This window comes from Rana temporaria, chromosome 1, assembly GCF_905171775.1.
Source record: "Rana temporaria chromosome 1, aRanTem1.1, whole genome shotgun sequence".
Classification (NCBI taxonomy): domain Eukaryota; kingdom Metazoa; phylum Chordata; class Amphibia; order Anura; family Ranidae; genus Rana; species Rana temporaria.
The window spans coordinates 392676352-392701529 of NC_053489.1; the positions used below are offsets into that span (position 1 = coordinate 392676352).

Sequence of the window (25178 nt, forward strand, 5' to 3'; positions counted from 1 at the left end):
TTGAAAATACCTACATCCTTCAAAGGCAGCATCAAAATAAACACTAAGGGCCCTTTCACACGGGGCGGATCAGTAATGATCCGCCTCCGTGTGTCCGTACAGCTCAGCGGGGATACTCCGTAAAATCCCCGCTGAGCTGGCAGCTGACAGGGCGGTCCCCTATGGGGAATCGGATGAACACGGACTGTATGTCCGTGTTCATCCGATCACATCCGGCAGACGGAAGAAAAATAGGGTTTTCTTCCATCTGAAAATGCGGATCTTTGCGGAGGCGGACAAATTACGGGTGTCAGCGGATGGTCATCCGCTGACACCCGTAATCACATAGGGACCCATGTATGTCCCGTTTTCATCCGCAACGGACAGATGAAAATGCGGACATACGGTCCGTACGTGTGAAAGGGCCCTTAAAAGAGATCATGCTCACATTAAAAAAAAATACAAAAGTAGCGAAATATAAACAGTTACAAAATATGTGTACAAAAGATATGAAGCAATAGAAGCAAACACTCACATGTACCTCTGGCTGCATAATCACCAACAGCTATAATAGATTAGAGCAGTGTTTCTCAACCTTTTTTTAGACAATGTTAAAAGCGAAAGTAATAGTGTCACATAATGCTGCAGCATTCACTTATATTAGACACCCAACATGATTTATTCTTCCAAAGTAAACAAGCCTTTGCACACTGGTACTGACTAGTATTCCAATGTTTCTCTTCTCCTTCAGTTTCTCTCCCTCACTCAGATAATGTTACCCCAGTGCTGACATGCAGGGGAGGGGCAAACAAGGATGCTGGGCAGCAGTGCCGATCCTGACCCCCCTGGGGCCCTAAGCAAAATTCTTCTAAGGGGCCCTCTACCTGACCCATGATGCTGTGAGCTATGTAAACCATCTGCCATCTAGATTTTATTTTCAAAGCTTAACTACACAGGCAAAAGCTAGAAGCGGATTGGTTGCTCCTGACTTGGTAGAATCCTATGATGTGACAGTTTGTGTAGTTTGTAGAAGATGTGGGATCCTTCTCAGGACTTTACAGATTGTTTCCAAGTCATGGGATACATTACAGATGTACACTCACACCCTCACCCATTCCAGGCCACCTACCTGTGTGTCAGGTCACCCTCTTGGTCTGTACCGGGAAAGCCATGAACAGAAAGGAATGTCTGGTCGGTGTACTCCAGGTCACCACCCCAGCCCTCTCGTAGTCACTCTGGGTCACCAACTCGCCCTATTCCCAGCACCCCAGCACAACTTATCACCACTCTGCTCTGGGCCCCCAAGCCCCTCCTCTTCGCTCTCTTCTTCTGACCATTCCTTTCAATGTTCCATCCGGTCGCGAGCCCCCTCAACCTTCGGCTACTTTCCGGAAAACTTCCGAACTGACTTTGATGCCAGTGAAGAGAGGAGATGTGGCGTCCCTATAACCCCGCCCAGCGGGCTGCGTCACAAGGGAGAGACATTTAAGCTGGGAGAACGCTAGGTTGCTGGTTGGGTGTTTCGGCTCCTCCCATGACATGCCCACCCAGGGGCTTACGGTAATACGGCGTGTGATAGAAGTTTGCTGGTGTGAGATGGATGGATATGTGTGATCAATGACAAGGGGGAGGCGGGGCCTCGAGTAATTTGCAGGGCCCTACGCAGCTTGCATAGTGAGGCAGGCACCCAACATCCTCCTTATCAACCAATGATGTCATTGATTGATAAGGGGGATAATGGGTGGGTTTTTAGGAGGCTGGGGGCTAAAGGTTGTATTGGTGCACAATGAAAACCAGTGACTTTGTGTAAGTAAAAAGCAAGCTTGATCACCCCATTGGCCAGTATACAATTTTTGGGAATTTTGCCAAGGCACCCCTGAAGAAACCTGAAGACACCCCAGGGTGCTGGGCACCCTGGTTTAAAAAGGCTGAATTAGAGCACCAGGCACATAATATAAAATTAAAGGCCCTATCACTCGTATGACTAAAAGAGCTATATATGCCATCAGGTGGACAGAGCGAGAGCTTAGAGTCTGAATTAGTTAAAATTACTGTAAAAGTCTACAAGGGAGCGATAATCATCCCCTCCCAAGTCACATAGTTACATATTAAGGATGAATTAAGACAATAGTCCATGGGTGCTCAACCTGTGGCTCTCCAGCTGTTGCAAAACTACAATTCCCATAATGCCTCAGCCTTTGGGAGACATGCTTGTACCTGTCAGCGGCTTGCAATGCCTCATGGGAATTGTAGTTCCGCAACAGCTGGAGAGCCACAGGTTGAGCACCCATGCAATAGTCCATCCCATTCAACCTGTATAGGTGCACATGTGTCAGTTTCTATAATTATTTCCCATATCCCTCTATGTTGTGTTCTTTAACCACTAGCCGACCGCCCACCGCCGGTCTACGTCGGACTCCCGTGCGTGTGGCTTGCAATGCCTCATGGGAATTGTAGTTCCGCAACAGCTGGAGAGCCACAGGTTGAGCACCCATGCAATAGTCCATCCCATTCAACCTGTATAGGTGCACATGTGTCAGTTTCTATAATTATTTCCCATATCCCTCTATGTTGTGTTCTTTAACCACTAGCCGACCGCCCACCGCCGGTCTACGTCGGACTCCCGTGCGTGTGCCCGGCGGGCGCGATCGCCGCCGGGCACATGCGATCGCTCGTTACAGAGCGGGGACCTGGAGCTGTGTGTGTAAATACACAGCTCCCGGTCCTGCCAGCAGGGGAAATGCTGATCTTCGGTTCATACAATGTAAGAACCGAGGATCAGTGTTTCCCCTAGTGAGGCCACCTCCCCCCCCACAGTAAGAACACACCCAGGGACATACTTAACCCCTTCCCTGCCCCCTAGTGTTAACCCCTTCACTGCCAGTGGCATTTTTATAGTAATCCAATGCATTTTTATAGCACTGATCGCTATAAAAATGCCAATGGTCCCAAAAATGTGTCAAAAGTGTCCGAAATGTGTCCACCATAATGTCGCAATACCGAAAAAAAAATCGCTGATCGCCGCGATCACTAGTAAAAAAAATATAATAAAAATTACATAAAAATACCCCCTATTTTGTAAACGCTATAACTTTTGCGCAAACCAATCAATAAACGCTTATTGTGATTTTTTTTTACAAAAAATATGTAGAAGAAAACGTATCGGCCTAAACTGAGGAAAAAAAATGTTTTTTTATATATTTTTGGGGGATATTTATTATAGCAAAATGTAAAAAATATTATTTTTTTTCAAAATTGTCTCTCTATTTTTGTTTATAGCGCAAAAACTAAAAACCGCAGAGGTGATCAAATACCACCAAAAGAAAGCTCTATTTGTGGGAAAAAAAGGACGCCAATTTTGTTTGGGAGCCACGTCGCACGACCGCGCAATTGTCTGTTAAAGCGACGCAGTCCGGAATCGCAAAAAGTACTCTGGTCTTTGGGCAGCAATATGGTCCGGGGGTTAAGTAGTTAAGATGCACTTCCAAGAGTCTCCATACTCCCCGCAGCCATGACTAATTGTGGAAGAGAGTTCCACATCCTTATCTTCCTGACAGTGAAAAACCCCCTGCCCAGTTTAAAGTTAAATCGCTTCTCCTCCATTCTCATTGTGAGTCCTCTTACACTCCTTGAGACTGAATCGTTTTTTTCCTATGCTGGGATGGCCATTGAGGTATTTGTAAATCGCTATCATATCTCCTCTCAAGTGTCGTTTCTCCAGCGAGAATCAAGGTCCTCCAGTCCCCTTATTAGTTTTGTTGCCTTTCTTTGTACTCTGTCCAGGTCCAGCACATCCCTTCTGAGGACTGGTGACTAGAACTGGATAGAATACTCCAGATGTGACCTAACCATGTTTTTTTAAAGTGCCAGGATTATAGTTTTATCCAGGGGTCAAGACCTGGGGAAAGAAGTGTGGGAACTCCCACCAAAAAAAATAAATGATTCGCTCATATGCATAATTACTAAACCGCATGTTTGTTCTTTTTTCGATCCACTGTACCCTAGTAATCCTTTATGTTACTAGGGTACATAAAGCAAGTTCTTTCTAAATCCCGCGATAATTCGCGGGAGACCGCCGCAATTTCTCCTGGGAACAATGACAAAGCTCCCAGGAAACATTGCAGCATCGAGGAAGTGACGGAATACCCGCACACTACTCGATGAATCCATATACAGGAAGCGGCCAGTAACATAAAGGATTACTAAGGTTCGCCTGCCCCTGACAGTGACTCGAGCTGGGCATCGCCGCTTAGTGAAGGATTGGCTCGGGCGGCTCGGCTGCTCTAGTCCTGCAAAGGGAACTGCGTTCCTGCTGTGAAAAAAGTGCAAGAACTCCGTTCCCACGCGTTCCCGCAGGACTTGAGCCCTGGTTTTATCCCTGGAGTATATTCCCTTTTTTATGCATGCTAAAATTCTGCCGGATTTGGTAGCTGCAGCTTGACTTTCTGTCATCTACTTGGACCCCCAGATCTTTCTCCATCTTTGATTCCCCCAGCGGTTCTCCCCCTAGTGAGTAGTTTTTTGCCTTTGAGTGCATTACTTTAAATTTTTCCACATTAAACCTCATTTGCCATGTATTTGACCACTCCATTATTTTGTTCAGGTCTTTCTGTAAAGATTCTATATTCTGATGTGAAATTATTGCCCTACTCATTTTTGTGTCATCCGCAAAAACTGAGATTGAGCTATTTATCCCATCCCCTATATCATTTATGAATAAATTGAATAAAATTGTTCCCAAGACAGAACCTTGGGGCACCCCACTTACCACTCCAGACCATTCTGAGTACATGTTATTTATCACCACCCTTTGGACATGTCCATGTAACCAATTTTTTACCCAAGAACAAACCTTATGGTCCATGCCTGCGAACCTCAGCGTGTAGAATAAGCTCTAATGGGAGACTGTATCAAATGCCGTTGCAAAATCCAGGTAAACTAAATACACACACTTTCCCCTGTCTAGATGGCAGCTCACTTCCTTGTAGAATGTTAAAAGTGGTTATAAACTCTTTACAACCACTTTTACCTACAGGTAAGGCTAGATTAAGGCTTACCTGTAGGTGCTCGAAATATCCCCTAAACCTCCAGGTGCACTTTAGAAACCTTTAGAAACGGCAAACGTGCCTTTTCTAAAGGAGATCATGCCGTGACTGACGGCTCCCGCGTGCATGCGCGGGAGTGACGTCATCGCGGCTACAGCCAATCACAGTGCCAGAGCCGCGATACCTTTAAGGAAGAGGGTGAAAGATGGACGCTTCGTGAAGGCGAGGAAATCGGGGACATCGCAGGCTTCGGTTTCAGGTAAGTGACACATAATGGGTTTACTATGCGATGCATAGTAGCCCATTATGCTTTACCTATGCAGGGAAACAAAGAGGAAGAAAAACCCATCAGGGTTTACTTCCTCTTTAAGAGATTGGTTTGGCAAGAATGATCTTTCGTAAAGCCATGCTGATTACTACTAATGATATTTTTTTCCTCAGTAAATGTTTGGATATAGTCCCTTATCATCCCCTCCAATAATTTACCAAGGATAGATGTTAGGCTGACTGGCCTGTAGTTTCCAGGGATTTGTCTCTGTCCTTTTTTGAATATTGGTAACACATTGGCTTTTCTCCAATCAGCTGGTACAAATCCTGTCAGTATGTCCACAAAGATTAGGAACATTTTTTCTGGCTGTAACCTGACTGAGTTCTCTGAGGACCCTTGGGTGTATGCCATCTGGTCCTGGTGATGTATTTGTATTAAGTTTATTAAGGGCCATATTCTTAGAGATCTCAGGCGGCGTAACGTATGTCCTTTACGTTACTCCGCCGCAAGTTTAACTGGCAAGTGCCTGATTCCCAAACCACTTACCTGTAAACTTGCGGCGGCGTAGCGTAAAGTCCACCCGCGCAAGCACTCCTAATTCAAATATTCCTGGTAGGGGGCGTGGATCATTTAAATTAGGCGCGCTCCCGCACCGATCGTAATGCGCATGCTCCGTCGGGTAAATTACCCGACGTGCATTGCGCTAAATGACGTCTCACGGACGTCATTTGTTTTGACAGTAACGTAAATGGCGTCCATCGCCATTCACGGACGACTTACGCAAACAACGTTAAATTTTCAAATTTCGACGCGGGAACGACGGCCATACTTAACATTGAGTACGCCACCTAGGGGGCATGTTTATCTTTACGCCGCGTATCGCTTACGGAAACGACGTAAAATCACTACGACGGGCAAGCGTACGTTAGAGAATCGGCGTGACTAGTCATTTGCATATTCTACGCTGACCGCAGAGGAAACGCCACCTAGCGGTCAGCGTAGATATTGCAGCCTAAGATACAACTGCGCAGGCCGTCGTATCTTAGGCATGTTTAAGTGTATCTCAGTTTGAGAATACACTTAAACATAGGACGGCCTTAGAATCGGACTTACGTCGGCGTATCTGCTGATACGCCGGCGTAAATTCTTTGAGAATATGGCCCTAAGTCTTTACTTCAGTCTGGCCTCTGTTAGCCACGAGGCTATGCCCTGTGATGTGCCACTAACAGTGCTGTCGTGGTCGGTATACCCCCTCCTTTTCCTGTGTAAAGACTGAGGATAAGAAGGCATTTAGTATAGTTGCCTTCTCTGTTACCATCATCGTCTTTTATGTGGGCAATGTGCTCTGATTTTGCCTTTTTACTGTTCATGTATAAAAAAAAAAATGATTTCGATTTTTTTTACTCTCCTCTGCTATATGTTTGATTGCTGATTGTGTTCTTACACTTCTCATTGCCTTGTAGTGCTGGAATGCGAGGTGACCTAACCCCTTTATATTATTTAAAGGCCAATTTTTTTTCTCTTTAATGAGGCTTTTTACATTACGGTTTAGCCACCCAGGTTTCATCTTCGCTCTTCTATATTTATTGCCCATTGGAATGTACCATGTGATACCTTTGTTTAATATGCTCCTAAAGCAGTTGTAATGACCGCAGTTCAGAAAAATTGGCTTGTTTGAAATTTAGTGTTCTTGTGCTACCCTCATGCCTCCTTTTTCAGTTTTACATTAAATGTGATCATCCTATGATCGCTAGATCCCAAGTTGTCTCATATTTCCACAGCCAAATTTGAAATTCCAATACCTATAATTTATTAGTTAGTAATGTATTATTAGTTAGTTATTATTTCAGATTTTTGGGTTTTCGAATTTTCATCCTTTCGAATTTTCTGTAATTTTGAATTTTCGAAATGTAAAATGTTAAAATTTCCGAAATTTTGAATTTTCAAATTTCCGAAATTTTTGAATTTTCGAATTTCCAAAATTTTAGATTTCTGAAAATTAGATTTTCCTAACGTCAAATTTTTGAATTTCTGAAAATTTTAATTTTCAAATCCGATTTTCGAAAACTCTGAAATTCGATAGTTCATAAAATTGGGCAGTGCCTGAGTGCCCGAATGGTCAGTCCGCCCCTGGGTGTAAGTTTTATTTGATTAAAAATTGGACACAGGTTGAGAGATTTATTGGAGAGGACCTGTGGCTGTGTGGGACTTGTCAAGCTCATTGCTGATGATTTTTGTTAATCTTGTACAATCATGAGGGAAGATAGAAGGAAATAAAAGCAGCAACGGGAGGAACAATAAACAGATGGATTAGGAATCCAAGAGTGATTGGGGGGGAAATGATAAGATGGGGTGGTGATGGGTGTCATTTCATGCCAGGGAGGCAGGCCTCTCAGTGTGTGAGCGTGAGAAGTAAATTGAGGAGATAACAGATCTGAATCATGGGGAACCCAAGAAAATTATCCATATGGTCCAGGAGGCAAATGTATGTGGAATATCTGTCATGGTGCATGGCTATAAGCTCTTCCCAGTGCTGCAGAGCTTTTTTTGTTTAATATGCATGCACAATTGTGCAAATATAAAACTTGAATTGAGAATATAGAAATACAAGCATCCACAAGATAATAAAAAATAAATATAATATAAATAAAAAATATACATACAAGAAAATGCTGCCTTTCAATAAAACTATACAGAAAATAAATATTTCGGGGGTTTGGCAATAGTTCATCAAACAATAATGTTAAAAAAGAATCTGCAATAAGCAGAGCTACTTGCCTTATTCATTGGTCCTGCATGATTCCTCCCCACCAGGTGCCCACTTTCATTCTGATGCCTCTACCCCTCCCCCTCCCTCTTTCCCTTTGCTAATGTCATATATACCTCTTCCCTCACTGACACACTTACACACATTCGTATACACTCATGTCTGTTTATTTACATACACACTTTCACATTTTCACTACACCTACACCTTGGTTACCCATATTTACTTTCTTTATACACATCCTTTCTACTCACCCACATTATTCACATTTATTTATTATCTCTGTTCGCCTTTATTATTGTTATCATTTTTACTAGGATATTCCTGGTAAGCACACCTATCTGTAGGTGTATCTATAATTTTGCTCTATTCCAATTGTTCACCTTTAATATATTTTCACATAGACACTCTATTTATCTTTCAAATCCATTCAGTTATATTACATACCGCCCTCAACACCTGTGGAGCCCTGCCGTTCCTCCCATATGCTAATTATGGGAAGTATATATGACGCTGGAGGGGAATACACACCCAGAGCTTGGGGATCTCCAGCTGGGAACAGATCAGTGGTTCACCTTTTCATGTCTCTGACAACTAGATTTTTTCAACTCTTATCCCTGTACACAGGTAATTCTGCCTCATCCATCCTTTTTCTTATCCCTCATATTTTTATGAATGGACAGCAACATCTGGAGTCAGAAGATGGGGCCCAAGTGCATATGCCGAGTCAGCTGGAAGGGAAAAGACAGGAGGATGTTAGCCGTGCATGTGCCTCTCGTGATGTCTGCATCATGGGGTCGGACAGTCATGCCTGACTCCCATGTCACTCACCAACCAGCCAGCTGTCCCCATACACGTTCTGTTCGAATTCCGTTGGGATGTTGCTCTGACGGTATATGTAGCTGTCGGGGCTGGCCCCTGGGTGTTTGGCACGGACGTGCCATATGAGGCATTGGGCATCGGCTATCACCTGTACGTTGATGGAATGCCACTGCTTACGATTGCGGTATATGTGCTCTTTGGCATGGGGGGGCCGTAGTGCCACATGTGTGCAATCAATGGCCCCCACGGTGCGTGGAAATGCGTCAATTCTGTAGAAATCCTGCATTGCCTTTTGCCGCAAATGCTTATGGGTGGGTTTGATGATGTGGTGGGACATGCGTGTGAGGATTGCGGGGACAACCTGGTGCACACATCTGCTCATGGTGGATTGTGACATCCCAGACACGACTCCACTTGTTCGTTGGAAAGATCCACTGGCGAGGAAATGCAGTTTTGCCAGTACCTTGACTAGTGGCTGCACTGTATGTGAGCGTTCTGTCTGTCTGGCGATTTCATCATGCAGGGCTGTGGCTAATTCCAGGATGGCATCAGGGCTGAATCTGAAGATGCGATACACCTCCGATTCCCCCATGCCAAAGACGTTCATGCGCTTTTGGTATATCCTCTCCTGTGCTCTCCTCCGTGCCTGTGGACACAGTAGTGCTATGACCATGGCTGCCCCTGGCATGTTGGCATACAGATGTGTTGTCCTGCAAGTGTGGTTGCTCAGCTTGTCCGTAACCCGTCCATAAGGCTGGGTTCACACTACGGTTTTCCCGTCCGTCAGCCGCATACGATTTCAGTATTGAAAACGTACGGGCCCGGACGGGAAAACGTATAGATAGAGAATGCATTGCAAATCGTATGCACTCAGATGCATCCGGGTGCGTACGATTTGCTGGCAAAACGTTTTTTAAACGTCCGCAAAACCGTGTTCAACCACGGTTTTGCGGTCGTTTTTAAAACAGTATGGCAACCGCATACATTTTCCTTTAACATTAATGTCAATGGAAAACGTACATATGTGCGGTTCCATACGTTCCCGTCCGTTTCAGCCGCATACGTTTTTTCATATAAATCGTATGCGGCTGACGGACGGGAAAACCGTAGTGTGAACCCAGCCTAACTGTGCTGCTGCAGCTGCTCTCCAGCTGACCTGTGCACGTCTGTTGCTGAGTTACACCTCCTTTATGGGGAATAACTTTAAGCCGGACGTACAACGTACATTCGTGAATCGCCGTATTTCCCTCATTTGCATGTTTGAATGCCTAATTAATGGTAGAAGCAACATGCGTCCAGCCCATATTTACGCCCACGCTATGCCGGCGTAGGCAAGTTACGTCGACGGGATTAGACATGTGCAATTCGTTTACTTTCTAATTAGTTTTTAACAAAAATTCGGAAATTCGTTAATTTCGAATTATCGTTTTAACAAATTTTTTATTTCCGAATTTTCGGACTTCAGAAAATTTCGAATTTCCGATTTTTCGGATTTCCGAAAAATTGAATTTCCGAATTTTCGTATTTCCGAATTTTTCCATTTCCGAATTTTCGGACTTCCGAAATTTAGAGGTTCCGAATTTTTTAATTCCCGAATTTTGGAATTTGTAATTTCCGAATTTTCGTATTTCCGAATTTTTACATTTCCGAATTTTCGTATTTCCGAATTTAGTTTTTTTTATTTTAAAAATCCCGAATTTTAGAAATTTCGAATTTTTAATTTTTTATTTTCGATTTTTTCAATTTTAGAAAATTCGAATTTTTCATATTTTTTTAATCTTCGAATTTTTCATTTTCGATTTTCAAAATTTCGAATTTTTCATTTTCAAATTTCGAATTTTTCAATAATCGAATTTTCGTTTTTTTTTTCGAATTTTTCAATTTTGAATTTTGCAATTTTCAAATTTTTGAATTTTGCAATTTTCAAATTTTTGAATTTTGCAATTTTCAAATTTTTGAATTTTGCAATTTTCAAATTTTTGAATTTTGCAATTTTCAAATTTTTGAATTTTGCAATTTTCAAATTTTTGAATTTTGCAATTTTCAAATTTTTGAATTTTGCAATTTTCAAATTAAACGAATTGCACATGTCTAATCCCGTCGACGTAACTTGCCTACGCCGGCATAGCGTGGGCGTAAATATGGGCTGGACGCATATTGCTTCTACCATTTTCAATTTCGAATTTCCGAATTTTTACATTTCTGAATTTTCAATTTCGAATTTTCTTTTTTTTTTTTAATTTTCGAAATTCCGAATTTTCGAAATTTCCAATTTTTCATTTTTTATTTTCGAATCTTTCAATTTTAGAAATTTCTAATTTTTCTTTTAATTTTCGAATTTTTCATTTTCGATTTTTAAAATTTCGAATTTTTAAATTTTCGAATTTTCTAATTTTTTATTTTTCGAATTTACGAATTTTTAATTTTCGAAATTTCGAATTTATAAATTTTTCGAAATTTCTAATTTTCGAAATTCCGAATTTTCTAATTTTCGAAATTCCGAATTTTCTAATTTTCGAAATTTTCATTTTCGAAATTTTTCATTTTCGAATTTTTCATTTTCGAAATTTCGATTTTTGGAATTTGTCATTTTCGAAATTTCGATTTTTGAAAAATTCGAAAAATAAAAAATTTTAAAATTCGAAAATGAAAAAAAATCAGAATTTTCGAAATAGTGGAGTTTCCGAAATTGTGGAATTTTCATTTTTTTAATTTTCGAATTTTAGAAATTTCGAATTCAAATGTTTTCATACTTCCGAATTTTTTCATTTCCGAAATTTTCCGAATTTTTTGAATTTCCGAAAATTATTTTTTTAATTTTCGTTTCATTCGTTTTTTTTCGGAAATTTCGTTTTTTCGTCTTTTGCTTTTTCGGAAATCCGAAAATTCGGAATTCCGAATTTACGAATTTCCCGAATTTACGAAAAAAGCAAAAAAACGAATAAAACGGAAAAAAAATTGTTTTCGATTTTCCCTGAATTTCCGAAAAAAAAAAAAACGAATGAAACAAAAACGAAAAAAATCTTTTTTTTGATTTTCCAGAATTTCCGAATTTCCGAAAAAATAAAAAAAACGAAAATAACATAAATGAAAAAAACAAATTTTTTGGCAGTGCACATGTCTAGACGGGATGAAGCCTATTTTTAGGCGCATATTTGCACTCACGTGGTGTATCTTGAGATACGTTGGCGCAAGTGCTTTGTGAATCTGGGCCTATTTATTTATCCACACACCTTCACATTTTCACTACACCCACACCTTGGTTACCCATATCCACTTTCATTACACACATTCTTCCAACTCACCCCTATCATTCACATTTATTTATTATCTCTGTTCACCTCTATTATTGTTATCGGCCCGGATTCACAAAGGAGTTACGACGGCAAATCTCCAGATACGCCGTCGTAACTTTGAATGCGGGCCGTCGCAACTCGGCGCCTGATTCATAGAATCAGATACGCCTCACAGTTGCCTAGATATGAGCGGCGTAAGTCTCCTACGCCGTCGTATCTTAGGGTGCATATTTCTGCTGGCCGCTAGTTGGCGCTTCCGTAGATTTCCACGTAGAATATGCAAAATAGCTAGATATGCCGATTCACGAACGTACGTGCGCCCGGCGTATCAAGATACGTTGTTTACGTTAGACATACGCCGGCTTAAAGTTACCCCTCATAAAGCAGGGGTAAGTCATGTTAGGTATGGACGTCGGAAACGTACGAACAGCGTCGTATTTTATGTCGTTTGCGAAAGTCGTCCGTTAATGGGGCTGGGCGTAGGTTATGTTCACGTGGACTAAGCATTGAGCGGGCACAATTTACTTTGAAAATTCGACGTGATACTGAGCATGCGCGCGCATGCACGTTCGTAAAAAGCGTAATTTACGTGGGGTCATGATTAGTTTACATAAAACACGCCCACCTGTTCCTCATTTGATTTAGGCGCGCTTACGCCGGCACATTTACGCTACGCCACCATAACTTAGGACGCAAGTGCTTTGTGAATACTGCACTTGCCTCTCTAAGTTGCGGCGGCGTAGCGTAAATACGATACGCTACACCCGCTTAAAGTTACGCCGCCCTACGTGAATCTGGGCCGTCATCTTTACTAGGATATTTCTGGTAAGCACACCTATCTGTAGGTGTATCTATAATCATGTCCTATTCCAACTGCTTACCTCTAATATACTTTCACATAGACACTCTATTCATTTTTCAAACCCATTCAGTTATATTACATATCGCCCTCACACAACTTCCCAACCTTTTTCATATTTTTTTTTTCTTATGTCATGAGTTTTACTGCTTGCCGTTAATTATGCCCTAATGATCACATTTTTTTATTATTATTAAATTGATATAATAATATCAACTTATGTTGAATTTTTGCGACTGTATTTTTACAGCACGAATGCTTTATTATTATATGGTCTAATCATGTTTTCTAATTGTACTATTATGTACTGTTCCTAGATGGAAAGAATAATATTTGGAATATGTTTATAAAGGTGTAAGCATTAATTGGAAAATGGCACAATGGGATCTAATAAACATACAATGTTGTATTTTTGATGTTTGGAGGGAGGGAGAGAGAGAGAGAGAAAACTATTTATTTTATTTATATATTCTTTTCTCTCTTGTTCTTTCTCCTTTTTGTTTTCCTCTCTCTGTCTCCTTACCCACAGTTAAAGAGTGGGGATTAATTATAAATCACTAAGTAATCACTAATTAAGTAATTCAACGATATGGAATGAGTATATTTAAATGTTCACATATTTATCTGGGCACGGGGGGGGGGGGGGGTATGAAATGTTAGACAATATTGAGTAAATGACAGGGAAGTAGCTGCACGGGGAACTACATGGAGCTATATAAATTAACTCCTTGCATAAATTATGGTAGGGGGAGGGTTTTTTTTTTTGTTTTTTTTTTTTGCTGTACCAATAAGGTCCAAGCAATAGAAAGCTCCTAAGGAAACATAATAGGACAATAAATGAGGTATAAAATGTATAGCTTACTAAGGAGCCCGCCACACAAAGGAATGAAAGGTTGTGGGTTGAGTTATGAAGGATACTGAGCATGAAATAAATAGAGATTATACTCAGTAAAAAAGGGGATAGGGAAAGTTCCTCTCCACTCTCATCCACGAATGGATGGGATTGTACATAAGAGAGGGGAGTGGGGAGAGACTGGGTGGGTAGGGAGGAGGGAGGTGGGGGGAGAGTATGGGGGAAGTATGTATGGGGGTTTGCAATGGTGTGGTTTAAGTATTCTATGGATGCCCCCTCCCAAAAAAATAGGGAGGTGTAAGATACAATGGAGGCAGGGTTTTTTCCCATACTCTAGATATAATGCCTGAGAAAAATAATTGTTTTTTGATACTATCCTGGAATGTCCGAGGCCTAAACTTAAAGTTTAAACAAGCCTTAATGTTTCAGTATATAAGAAAATATTCTCCCCAATTGATTATATTACAGGAGACACATCTAATGGGAAAAAAAGTAAGAACATTAAAAAAACCTGGATACGAGAAACATACCACTCCACCTATTCTTCATATGCTAGGGGGGTATCAATTCTGGTAAACAAAACCTTTCCGGGGAAAATAGAGAAGGCTTATATAGATATAAATGGAAAATATGTCATCCTGCTGTACACGATTGGCAAACAGAGATATGTTACGGTGGCAGTGTATATCCCACCCCCATCTTCGATGGAGGTGCTAAGCGAAATAATGGAAAAAATTATTCAGCATCTCCCAGCAAAATTGATATTGATTGGAGACTTTAACGCGGTCTAATCACCAGAGCTAGATAGATCAAAACATCCTAAACAACATTCAGCAGATCTGTATAATTGGGCACAGGCAATGGGGGTAACGGAGATTTGGAGATGGAAAAATCCGGGGATGAGAGTGTGTTCTTGTTTTTCTGCCTCCTATAAAACGGCGTCTAGAATAGATCTGGCATTTACAGATTCTGCGATGTTGCAGAAGCTACATATCTACCAAGCGGTCTCTCAGACCACTCACCCCTGTTTCTGTCAATACGTATTCCTACTCCAAGAAATGCATCCCTAAGGAGATTGACTCCACAATGGGTTGGACATCCAGAAATAGCAGGGAAAATGACATCGATAATAATGGAATATTGGGAGAATAATGCTGAATCAGCCTCGGTAGAGATGGTTTGGGATGTGTTCAAAGCATATCTGCGAGGACAATATATATGAAATATCTCAGCGGTCAATAAAAATCACAAGGTAAAGATGCAGGAGTTCGAGAGACAGATTGATTTCCGGAAGGAAAAATATGGCCAAGACCCCAGCGGGATCAACTTTGAAGAAATGAGATTTACATTTACATATGGAGGAGATAACAAGATTAGAAATGCATAAAAATAGAGAGAACATATTTGAGCAGGGAGATAAAGGGGGTAGATTTCTAGCCAGATTGGTGCAACAAGAGTATCAGGCTACAACTATATCAGAAATTGAGGATTCAAATGGACAGAAAGTAAAAGAACCAGAAGAAATATTGGAGACTTTCAGAGAATATTATAGCACATTGTATGCCTCTTCCCTGCCACCTGACTTCTGCCCGGAGGATATGACTGACCTATTGAATCGGATAGCCCTAGGGTGGCTGTCGGATGGGGAGAGGAGAGCATTAGTTTGCCCTATTACGGCTGAGGAAATCATGGAGGTTATACGTACATTCTCGGGGGAAAAAGCACCAGGCCCAGACGGAATTCCAGCAGAATTCTATAAAAAATATGGAGCACTATTAGCTCCTAAATTAGCAGAAGTATTTACAAGCGGGTTAAGGAAAGGGGCCCTCCCAGATTCAATGACAGAAGCACATATAACACTGATATATAAAGAAACAAAGGATCCAAAATTATGTTCATCATACAGGCCAATAGCGCTATTAAAAACTGATTTAAAAATCTTGACGTAAATATTTACATTAAGACTACAACCCCTGCTTAGAAATATAATAGATGCTGATCAGACAGGATTTATGCCACAGAGAACAACGAATATTAATCTACGCAGGCTCTATACAAATATACATACCCATCATATGCAGGAGGGGTCTAGGACAGTGGCCTCCCTAGACATAGAAAAGGCCTTCGATACGGTCGAATGGCCTTTCCTGTGGGAAATACTTAGAAGGATGGGATTCCCATTAGTATTCTTAACTACTTGCCGACCGCCCACCGTCGTTATACGTCATCACTTTAGAGATGAATATCTCGGTAACGGTAGCAGCTGCTGCCACAATCGAGATATTCATCTCTTCTGTGGGCGGCCGTGTTAACGATAATGGCGGTCTCCGCGGCGAATCCGCCGCGAGATCGCCGTTATCGGTGGCGGGAGAGGGGCCCCCCCCCCTCCCGCCGCTGTTCCGCGCCCTCCGCCGCTTACCGGAGCCGTCGGTAGCGGCGGAGGAGATCGCGACCATCCGGCAGCTGAGCGGGGACGAGACTGAAGGAAAAATCTCCTTCGCCCGTCCCCATAGCTCCGCTGGGCGGAAGTGACGTCAAAACGTCAGTCCCGCCCAGCGTCTTAAAGAAACATTTTTTTTTTTGTCATTTGAAAAAATGACATTTCCAAATTTTTTTTTTTTTTTTTGCATTTAAGCCTAAATATGAGATCTGAGGTCTTTTTGACCCCAGATCTCATATTTAAGAGGACCTGTCATGCTTTTTTCTATTACAAGGGATGTTTACATTCCTTGTAATAGGAATAAAAGTGATAATTTTTTTTTTTTTTTTTTTTTTCAGTGTTAAAAATTGTAAAATAAATAAAAATAAATGCGAAAAGCAAAAAAAAAATGTTTTAAAGCGCCCCGTCCCGACGAGCTCGCGCGTAGAAGCGAACGTATACGCGAGTAGCGCCGACATATGAAAACGGTATTCAAACCACACAAGTGAGGTATCGCCGCGATCGTTAGAGCGAGAGCATTAATTTTAGCCCTAGGCCTACTCTGTAACTCAAAAAATGCAACCTGTAGAATTTTTTAAACGTCGCCTATCAAGATTTTTAAGGGTAAAAGTTTGACGCCATGCCACGAGCGGGCGAAATTTTTAAGCGTGACATGTTGGGTATCATTTTACTCGGCGTAACATTATCTTTCACAATATATAAAAAAATTGGGCCAAATTTATTGTTGTCTTATTTTTTCATTTAAAAAAGTGATTTTTTTCAAAAAAAAGTGCGCTTGTAAGACCGCTGCGCAAATACGGTGTGACAAAAAGTATTGCAATGACTTCCATTTTATTCTCTAGGGTGTTAGAAAAAAAAATATATATAATGTTTGGGGGTTTTAAGTAATTTTCTAGCAAAAAAAAATGGTTTTGTCTCGTAAACACCGACTCTGAAAAACAGGCCCGGGGCTAAAGTGGATAAAGTGGATCCAAACAATATATGGGCGACCCATGTCAGCAGTTAAGCTGGGAGGAAAATTATCATCCTTCTTTCAGCTATACAGGAGGCACGGGACAGGGATGCCCTCTCTCTCCAGCACTATTTGCAATAGCAATAGAGCCAGTGGCAGAGGCTCTAAGGACCACACCGAACATTCAGGGACTCAGAGTGGGGGGGCTGGAGGAGAGGGTTGCCCTATACGCAGATGATATGCTTCTGTTTTTAAGATATGCGGGGCCGTCTTTGGAGGGAGCGCTAGAGTTACTAAATGTATTTTCGCCATTTACAGGGCTGAAAGTAAGTTGGGGTAAGTCCCCATTATTCTCCATTGATCAAGGAGAACAGGAAACTGCTGCCCCGAATATACCTTTAAAATGGGTAGCGGAATTCAAATATCTGGGTATAATAATATCTAGACAGGCTGAAGATTTTCGAAGGCTAAACTTAGACCCAGTGGTACAGGAGCGTGGGAGGAAGCTAAAGATATGGGGGACATTGCCTCTGTCATTACTAGGACGTGTAAACTTGGTAAAACTGAAGATCCTACCTAAACTTCTGTATGTATTCAGGAACTCACCACAGTGGGTGCCAAAGAATTTCTTTACACAGTTACATGGAATGCTATCCACATTTATTTGGGCAAATAAACCAGCAAGAATTAAATTAACTACGCTGATGAGACCGGAGGCGCAGGGAGGGTTGGCCTTTCCAGATTTTCATAAATATTATATAGCTACACAATTAGTGACAGCCGGGAGATGGTTAAACCTGGACGGGTATGATGCAGCTACTATGTTGGAAGCGGCAGTGGTCCAATCGGTAGAGGCATTGCAGGGATTACTGTATAGAGGGATCAAAACAAGACGAGACCTAACTCCTGCAATGAGGACAAAAGTAAAAATATGGAAAGTTGCTATAGGAAAAGAAGGAGATTTAAAAACAAACTTATCACCAAATACCCCACTGTGGAGAAACCCTGAGTTACCACATCTAGTTTCGATCCAGGATCCAGGGGCGTGGACTAGATATGGGATAAAGAAATTGTCACAAGTTTTACAAGGGGAGAAGTTTCTCTCATATGTAGAAATGAGACAACTTTGGAACATTCCAGAGAGCTATGCATTTAGGTATAGGCAGCTTATTCACGCCTTACTAGCTCAATTTCCAGAGGGGACCCCGCGATTGATAGAATCAGGTCTGGATCAAATGGCAAAAAAAGGAAAAAAGAAAACTTCAAATTTCTATATGTATTTAATAAAGATTACAGCCCCGGATACAAATAAATTAAGGGAAAATTGGCAGAGGGATGTTCCAAACTTAATGGAGAAGTGGGAGGAGGTATGGAAGTTTCCACTGCAGATACTTATATCACTTATAATATACAATTTAAAATTTTGCATAGAAGCCATTACACACCATATAAGTTACACAAGATCTCCCCGATAAATCAGCAGGATTGTTGGAGATGTGTACGCATCCCAGGGGATTTCATGCACATATTTTGGCTATACCCAAAGATAGTGGTATTCTGGAGAGAGGTCCTGAGAATTATTGCCATAGTGACATCAATAAGATTGGAACAAGAAGCAGAGATCTGCCTGGTAGGATTAGCAGGGGAAAACAGTATGTCAGTAGGAAGGAGAACACAGATAGGTCTACTATTGTTCTATGATAGAAAGGCAATACTGCTAAACTGGAAAAAGACAGAAGCTCCCTCGGTGGTACATTGGAAACATTTGGTAAACAGTAATTTGCCAATGTATAGAGAGGCATATCGGAATAGAGGACATGGGGAGAAATATGAGCGAGTATGGGCAAGCTGGATAGAGAACTCCATGACAGCATCAGGATAAATGGGCAATAAGGGGAGGTTAACCACACCATTGAATGAAGGGAGAGAGGAGGGGGTAAAGGTATTGGAGCTAGGTGAAAGGGACAAATCGAATTGTATGAAGGCTCTAGAAGAGAGCAGATGAATGTAAATGTATATGTAAATGTATATGCATGGTTTTATTTTGTATGGAATGTTTTCAGAAAAAAAAATTAATAAAGATATTTATAAAAAAAATGTACTGTTCCTAGGGATCTTTGGCAACCAGTTTCCTTTCATGCAATATATCTACATCATTACACACACCCACAGGTCTCATTTAAAGTTCCAATCCTACCCCTTTTTGGTCTTTACCCCCTCCCTTTTTTTTTACCAACCCCCCCCCCCTTTTCTCTATCTGTTTTACTACTTTATGTTTTACAGATTTTATATCATCCTGCATCCAGTATGCATTATACATACACATTCAAACTTGGTGACCATTGGCCCGCCCCTGCTGCTGTTTCCGCTTTGGATCACACCTGTTCTTTCCCCGCCTCAGTCCCGGGTGAGACCATTCCTACCGGATTCCCGCACAACTCCACCTTTGGAATTGCTTCCCATTTCTGGGTTACTCTGTGAGTAATATAGCAACTATTTCTCCTATATATTTTTCCATCTTGGAGCATAACACCTAGCTAACCACTGAAATCATTTTACATCCTATTTAGAGTACAATGCATGCATCAGACTCCTCAAGAGGGGCAGAAGGCCATGAAACGCGTAGAGTGTCCATCTAGTGATGCCCAATCATGTTTTTTCTAATCTATCTTACTAATCATGTTCTTTGCTTGTACTAATTTTATGAATTTGTATATATTATTTATGTCTGAATTGTAATTATTTGATGTCATGAATTTTACTGCCTGCCGTTAATTATGCCCTAGTGATCAATTTTCTATTATTATTAAATTTATATAATTATATTAACTTATGTTGAATTCGCAACTGTATTTTTACATCACGAATGCTTTATTATTATATGGTCTTATTATGTTTTCCAATTGTACTATCATGTACTGTTCCTAGGGATCTTTGGCATTCAGTTTCCTTTCATGTGACATATCCACATTATTACACACACACACAGGTCTCATTTAAAGTCCAAATCCTACCCCTTCTGGTCTTTACACATATATATATGCAGGGATGGAGGCCTGTGGGTGTATAATCCCAGGTAGAGATAGGTCTTACCCCTTGTGCATACTGACACCAATTTCTTACCTTCTGAAATCGTCCACTGCTCCACTGACACCAACCTCTGCCCTATGTCCACTGCTCCTATGACACCAACGTCTGCCCTATGTCCACTGCTCCACTGACACCAACCTCTGCCCTATGTCTACTGCTCTACCAACACTGTTTATTGCCTTACTAAAATATATATATATATATATATATATATACACATATATACATACATACATACATACATACACGTGCATGTGTGTTTGAGCTTTGAGGTGCACACCCTAATGCAATAGGCTGCGCACACCTATGGCACAGTGAGCATATAACACCTATCGTCTTAGATTCTTGACTTGTTTTTTATCGTGGAAGGAAAATGTATAATTGGGAGGTAAAGGAGAATGTTTGAAAACAGTGTTTACATTAAAACCAGCCCTTTAAAAAAATTCCACTTCAGTTTTAAAGAAATAACAACTCTCTCCACTTGCAAACACTTAGGTGCAGGGTGCCATAGAAAAGAATAGTGAGAAATAAATGTGAAAAAGTAAGAAAAGATTCTTCAAATTTGCCCATTTTAACCAATCTTATACTTTTGTCTCTTTTAAATGAAACAAGGCATCTAAATTAATACAAAAAAGCAAAACACCTTATGCTTGGTGTAAAAGAATCAATAAACTAATACAGTAATATGGTACTAAATCAATGTAATAAAAATGTGTAATGCCGCGTACACACGATCGGTTCGTCTGATGTAAACGGTCTGATGGACAGTTTTCATCAGACGAACTGATCGCGTGTGGGCCCCATTGTTTTTTTATCCATCGGTGAAAAAACTAGGAACTTGTTTTAAAATGTTCTGATGGTTAAAAGACCGATAGAAAAAAAACGATCGTCTGTGGGCACGTCCATTGGTTAAAAATCCACGCATGCTCAGAATCAAGTCGACGCATGCTCTCAGTACGTCGTTGTGTTTTACATCACCGCATTCTGACACGATCATTTTTTTTAACTGATGGTGTGTGGGCAAGACTGATGAAAGTCAGCTTCATCGGATATCTGATGAAAAAATCCATCAGACCGTTTTCATCGGATGTACAGATCGTCTGTACAGGGCATAACAAGGGATGCTGCACACTAAAAAGGATAAAAATATGGTGCTCCACCCAATAAACTTCACCTGCTTTACAGAGAGATTGACCCTAGAATTAAAAGGCCACCAGCGCCTGGGTACAGGACACAGCCTGTCAACAACCAGGTTGCTTTTGAGTAGAAACTGTCAAATCTTCAGCTCTCCAGCCTCAAGCACAAGCCACTCGATCAAGCATGGGTGCATGATCATGTCAGCACCGAAAGCTCAGCCCCTACTTGTTTTAGCATAGACATCCTAAACGGTCTGATGGACCGTTTTCATCGGTTAACCGATGAAGTTGACTGATGGTCAGTTGTGCCTACACACCATCGGTTAAAAAAACGATCGTGTCAACACGACGACGTAAAACACAAAGACGTGCTGAAAAAAACAAATTTCAATGCTTCCAATCATGCGCCGACTTGATTCTGAGCATGTGTGGATTTTTAACCGATGGACGTGCCTACAAACGATCGTTTTTTTTCTATCGGTTAGGTATCCATCGGTTAAATTTGAAACAAGATTGCTTTTTTTTTAACCTATGGATAAATAACCGATGGGGCCCACACACGATCGGTTTTGACCGATGAAAACGGTCCATCAGACCATTCTCATCGGTTTAACCGATCGTGTGTACGCGGCCATATAGCTGTAATTTATTTGCACTAAATTTAAAAATAAAATGTAATTAAAGGGAAAAAGTTAGTCAGATAAGGATATATGGAGGAAGGTTATTGAATGGGAGAGAGAAAAAGTCACAGAAGTAAGAATGGTCATGAAACTGTTTGGTAGCGATGTAAAAACGGAGAACCTTATTAAGGCTATTAAGAAAAGAGGAACTTGACTTTGAACAAAGATATTGCCTGTTACAATATATGGGAGATGATTTATTTGTACAAATGTTTACATATGAGTGCCAAAATCTGGGTATATCCCTATTAGATACAGGGGGGCCCACTATTTTAGGCATGAAGTGTTTAAATTGTGTTGCTAACCTATACTATTGTGAAGTTTATAGAGTTAATATGATTGATGCATTATTGGTGATTAAAACAGGGGGGGGTGGGGGGATTTGTCATATAAATATAGAAGAAAATATGGAAGAATGCATTCTAAATGAACAAACAAATGGAAGGGCCAGTGAATGAGAATCAATGAATGAGGTAAGGAAGGTATTTTATTGTATCAAGAAAATATTTATTACGGTTTATGGATTCACATTTAATGGTCAAAATACCTAAGGCAAGGTCAATTTGTGTATGTCTTAAAATGTGTACAAGGTTAAGAGGAAATGCATTGTATTTCTATTTAAGAGTAGGAGGGAAAAAAGGGTGCAATTATAAACCTTAGGAGTTACTGAGATTAACCAATTCATATATTGAATCCGTGAAATGCTAAAGTTTGGTGGGAAAATTTGAATAACAGTCTTATTAGGCCTCGTACACACGATAGGTTAACCAGAGGACAACGGTCTGAAGGACCGTTTTCATCGGTCAAAAACGATCGTGTGTGGGCCCCATAGGTTATTTAACCATAGGTTAAAAAAAAGCCAACTTGCTTTAAAATTTAACCGATGGATTGCTAACTGATAGGTCAAAACTGAAACAAAGTCGACGCATGCTTGGAAGCATTGAACTTCGTTTTTTTCAGCACGTCGTTGTGTTTTACGTCACCGCGTTCTGACACGGTCGTTTTTTTAACCGATGGTGTGTAGGCACGACGGACCATCAGTCAGCTTCATGGGTTAACCTATGACAACGGTCCTTCAGACCGTTGTCCTCTGGTTAACCTATCGTGTGTACGAGGCTTTAGAGTGACAATTTTTTGGATATATTACTTTTTAAATTCACAGAATTTCAGCTGTAAAGTGCTAAGAATGTAATATTGCTGATTCATTACTGTTGTACTTTGTTTATGATAATCAGATACATTTACAAATGTAGGAAACTAAGTTCTGAGTTAGAATATGTGCTTGGGTAAAATATTCTGTTCTGAGACCCTCTGGTTTCCAGAGGATAAGAGGAACTAAAGATGTTTTATTGAATCCTGCTGCAATATTGGGGTTTGAGAAAAATGTTGTTAAATATATTGAAACTATATAATGAAAACTGTTGCTAGGAAAACATTTTATTACTGCATGGTTAATGGACTTATGAACTTATGTTTGAATTAACGAATAATATTATTTTTAACACCTCCAATGGGTAAGGAAGGCTTTAGCTAATAGTTCAGGTAGGTGATTCTGTGGTTATTCATGTTGGATGGTGAAGAAATTACCCCTCCCCCATTCATGCCTCTATCCGGATGCCGCTACTTGAAGAAATTACTACATCTTTTACATGGAAAGCTTTGTTGTTCATCTTTGTTGTTCTAATGCCACAGAAGGTCCTGAGATGAGTAAAGGGGGACTCCTGCTGGGAAAATGTTTCCGGGAATGATGCCTAAGAGAGGGAGCCATGACACGAACCCAAGGCCTGAGAATTCCAGTGAACACCACAAGAGAGAGACCTGAGGTGCCAGCCCAAAGACCCAAGCCTAGCCCAAATGCATCAGTTCCAGTCTGTCTGTAGATGTCAAGTTCCGTCTTTACAAAGAGACAAGATTTTATGGGGTGGAGAATCTAATGATTGCATGGATGAGTACAGAATCAAATTCTTGGAGGTATTTTAACCTATTAAGGACCCGCTCGGTACTTTAAAGATGGATATCTCGGTAACGGCAGAAACCGCTGCCACAACCGAGATATCCATCTTTTCAGTGAGCGGTCCTCTAAATGATAACGGTGGTCTCCGCAGCAGATTCGCAGTGAGATCACCGTTATCGGCAGTGGGAGAGGGGCCCCCCCTACAGCCGCTCTCCTGCACCCTCCGCAGCTTACCGGAGCTGTCGGCAGCAGCGGAGGCGATCTGGTCCTGTCTCCTGCTCGGCTGGGATACGAGTGAGGGCAAGATGGCCCCCACCCGTCTCCATAGCATAGCAGGGTGGAAGCGACGTCAAAACGTCACTTACGCCCATGCTTCTTAAAGACATATTTCCTTGTTGTCATTTTTTTGCATTTTAGTCTTAATATGAGATATGAGGTCTTTTTGACCCCAAATCTCATATTTAGGAGGACCTGTCATGCTTTTTTCTATTACAAGGGATGTTTACATTCCTTGTAATAGGAATAATAGTGACCCATTTTTTTGTAATTGGTTAATTGAATAGGTTTATAAAGGAAATATGTCATCCCAACACGTACCCCTTATTGGTGGAAAATAATTAACACCCATCTCATCCTGTGTATTTAAGCCAAAATAACCTGAACAGTGTGTAGATCTGAACTGTGTTAGGTAATTTTTATATATACACATTGGCCCAGATTCTCAAAGGCGTTACGACGGCGCAACACCATTTGCGCCGTCGTAAGTCCTAATCTGGCCCCGGGTATCTATGCGACTGATTCTTAGAATCAGTTACGCATAGATACCCATTAGATCTGACAGGCGTAAGGCTCTTACGCTGTCAGATCTTAAATGCATTTTTTTTTTCGCCGCTAGGTGTCGCCGACGTCGTTTTCCCCGTCGCTTATGTAAATTAGCAAATTACGACGATTCCCGCACGTACACGCGCTCGACGCAGAGAATTTACGACGTTTCCGTAGCCTTTGTGACGCGTAACGTTGCCCCTGGGGTCTATGAG

General features: G+C 41.0%; 1 protein-coding gene across 5 annotated transcripts in view; it reads right to left on the reverse strand.

Moving 5' to 3' along the window:
• The window catches only part of LOC120912727 (phospholipid-transporting ATPase IK-like), a 273043-nt gene that overhangs the window by 15993 nt on the left and 231872 nt on the right, over positions 1 to 25178 (reverse strand). The gene's annotated exons all lie outside the window — the stretch shown is intronic.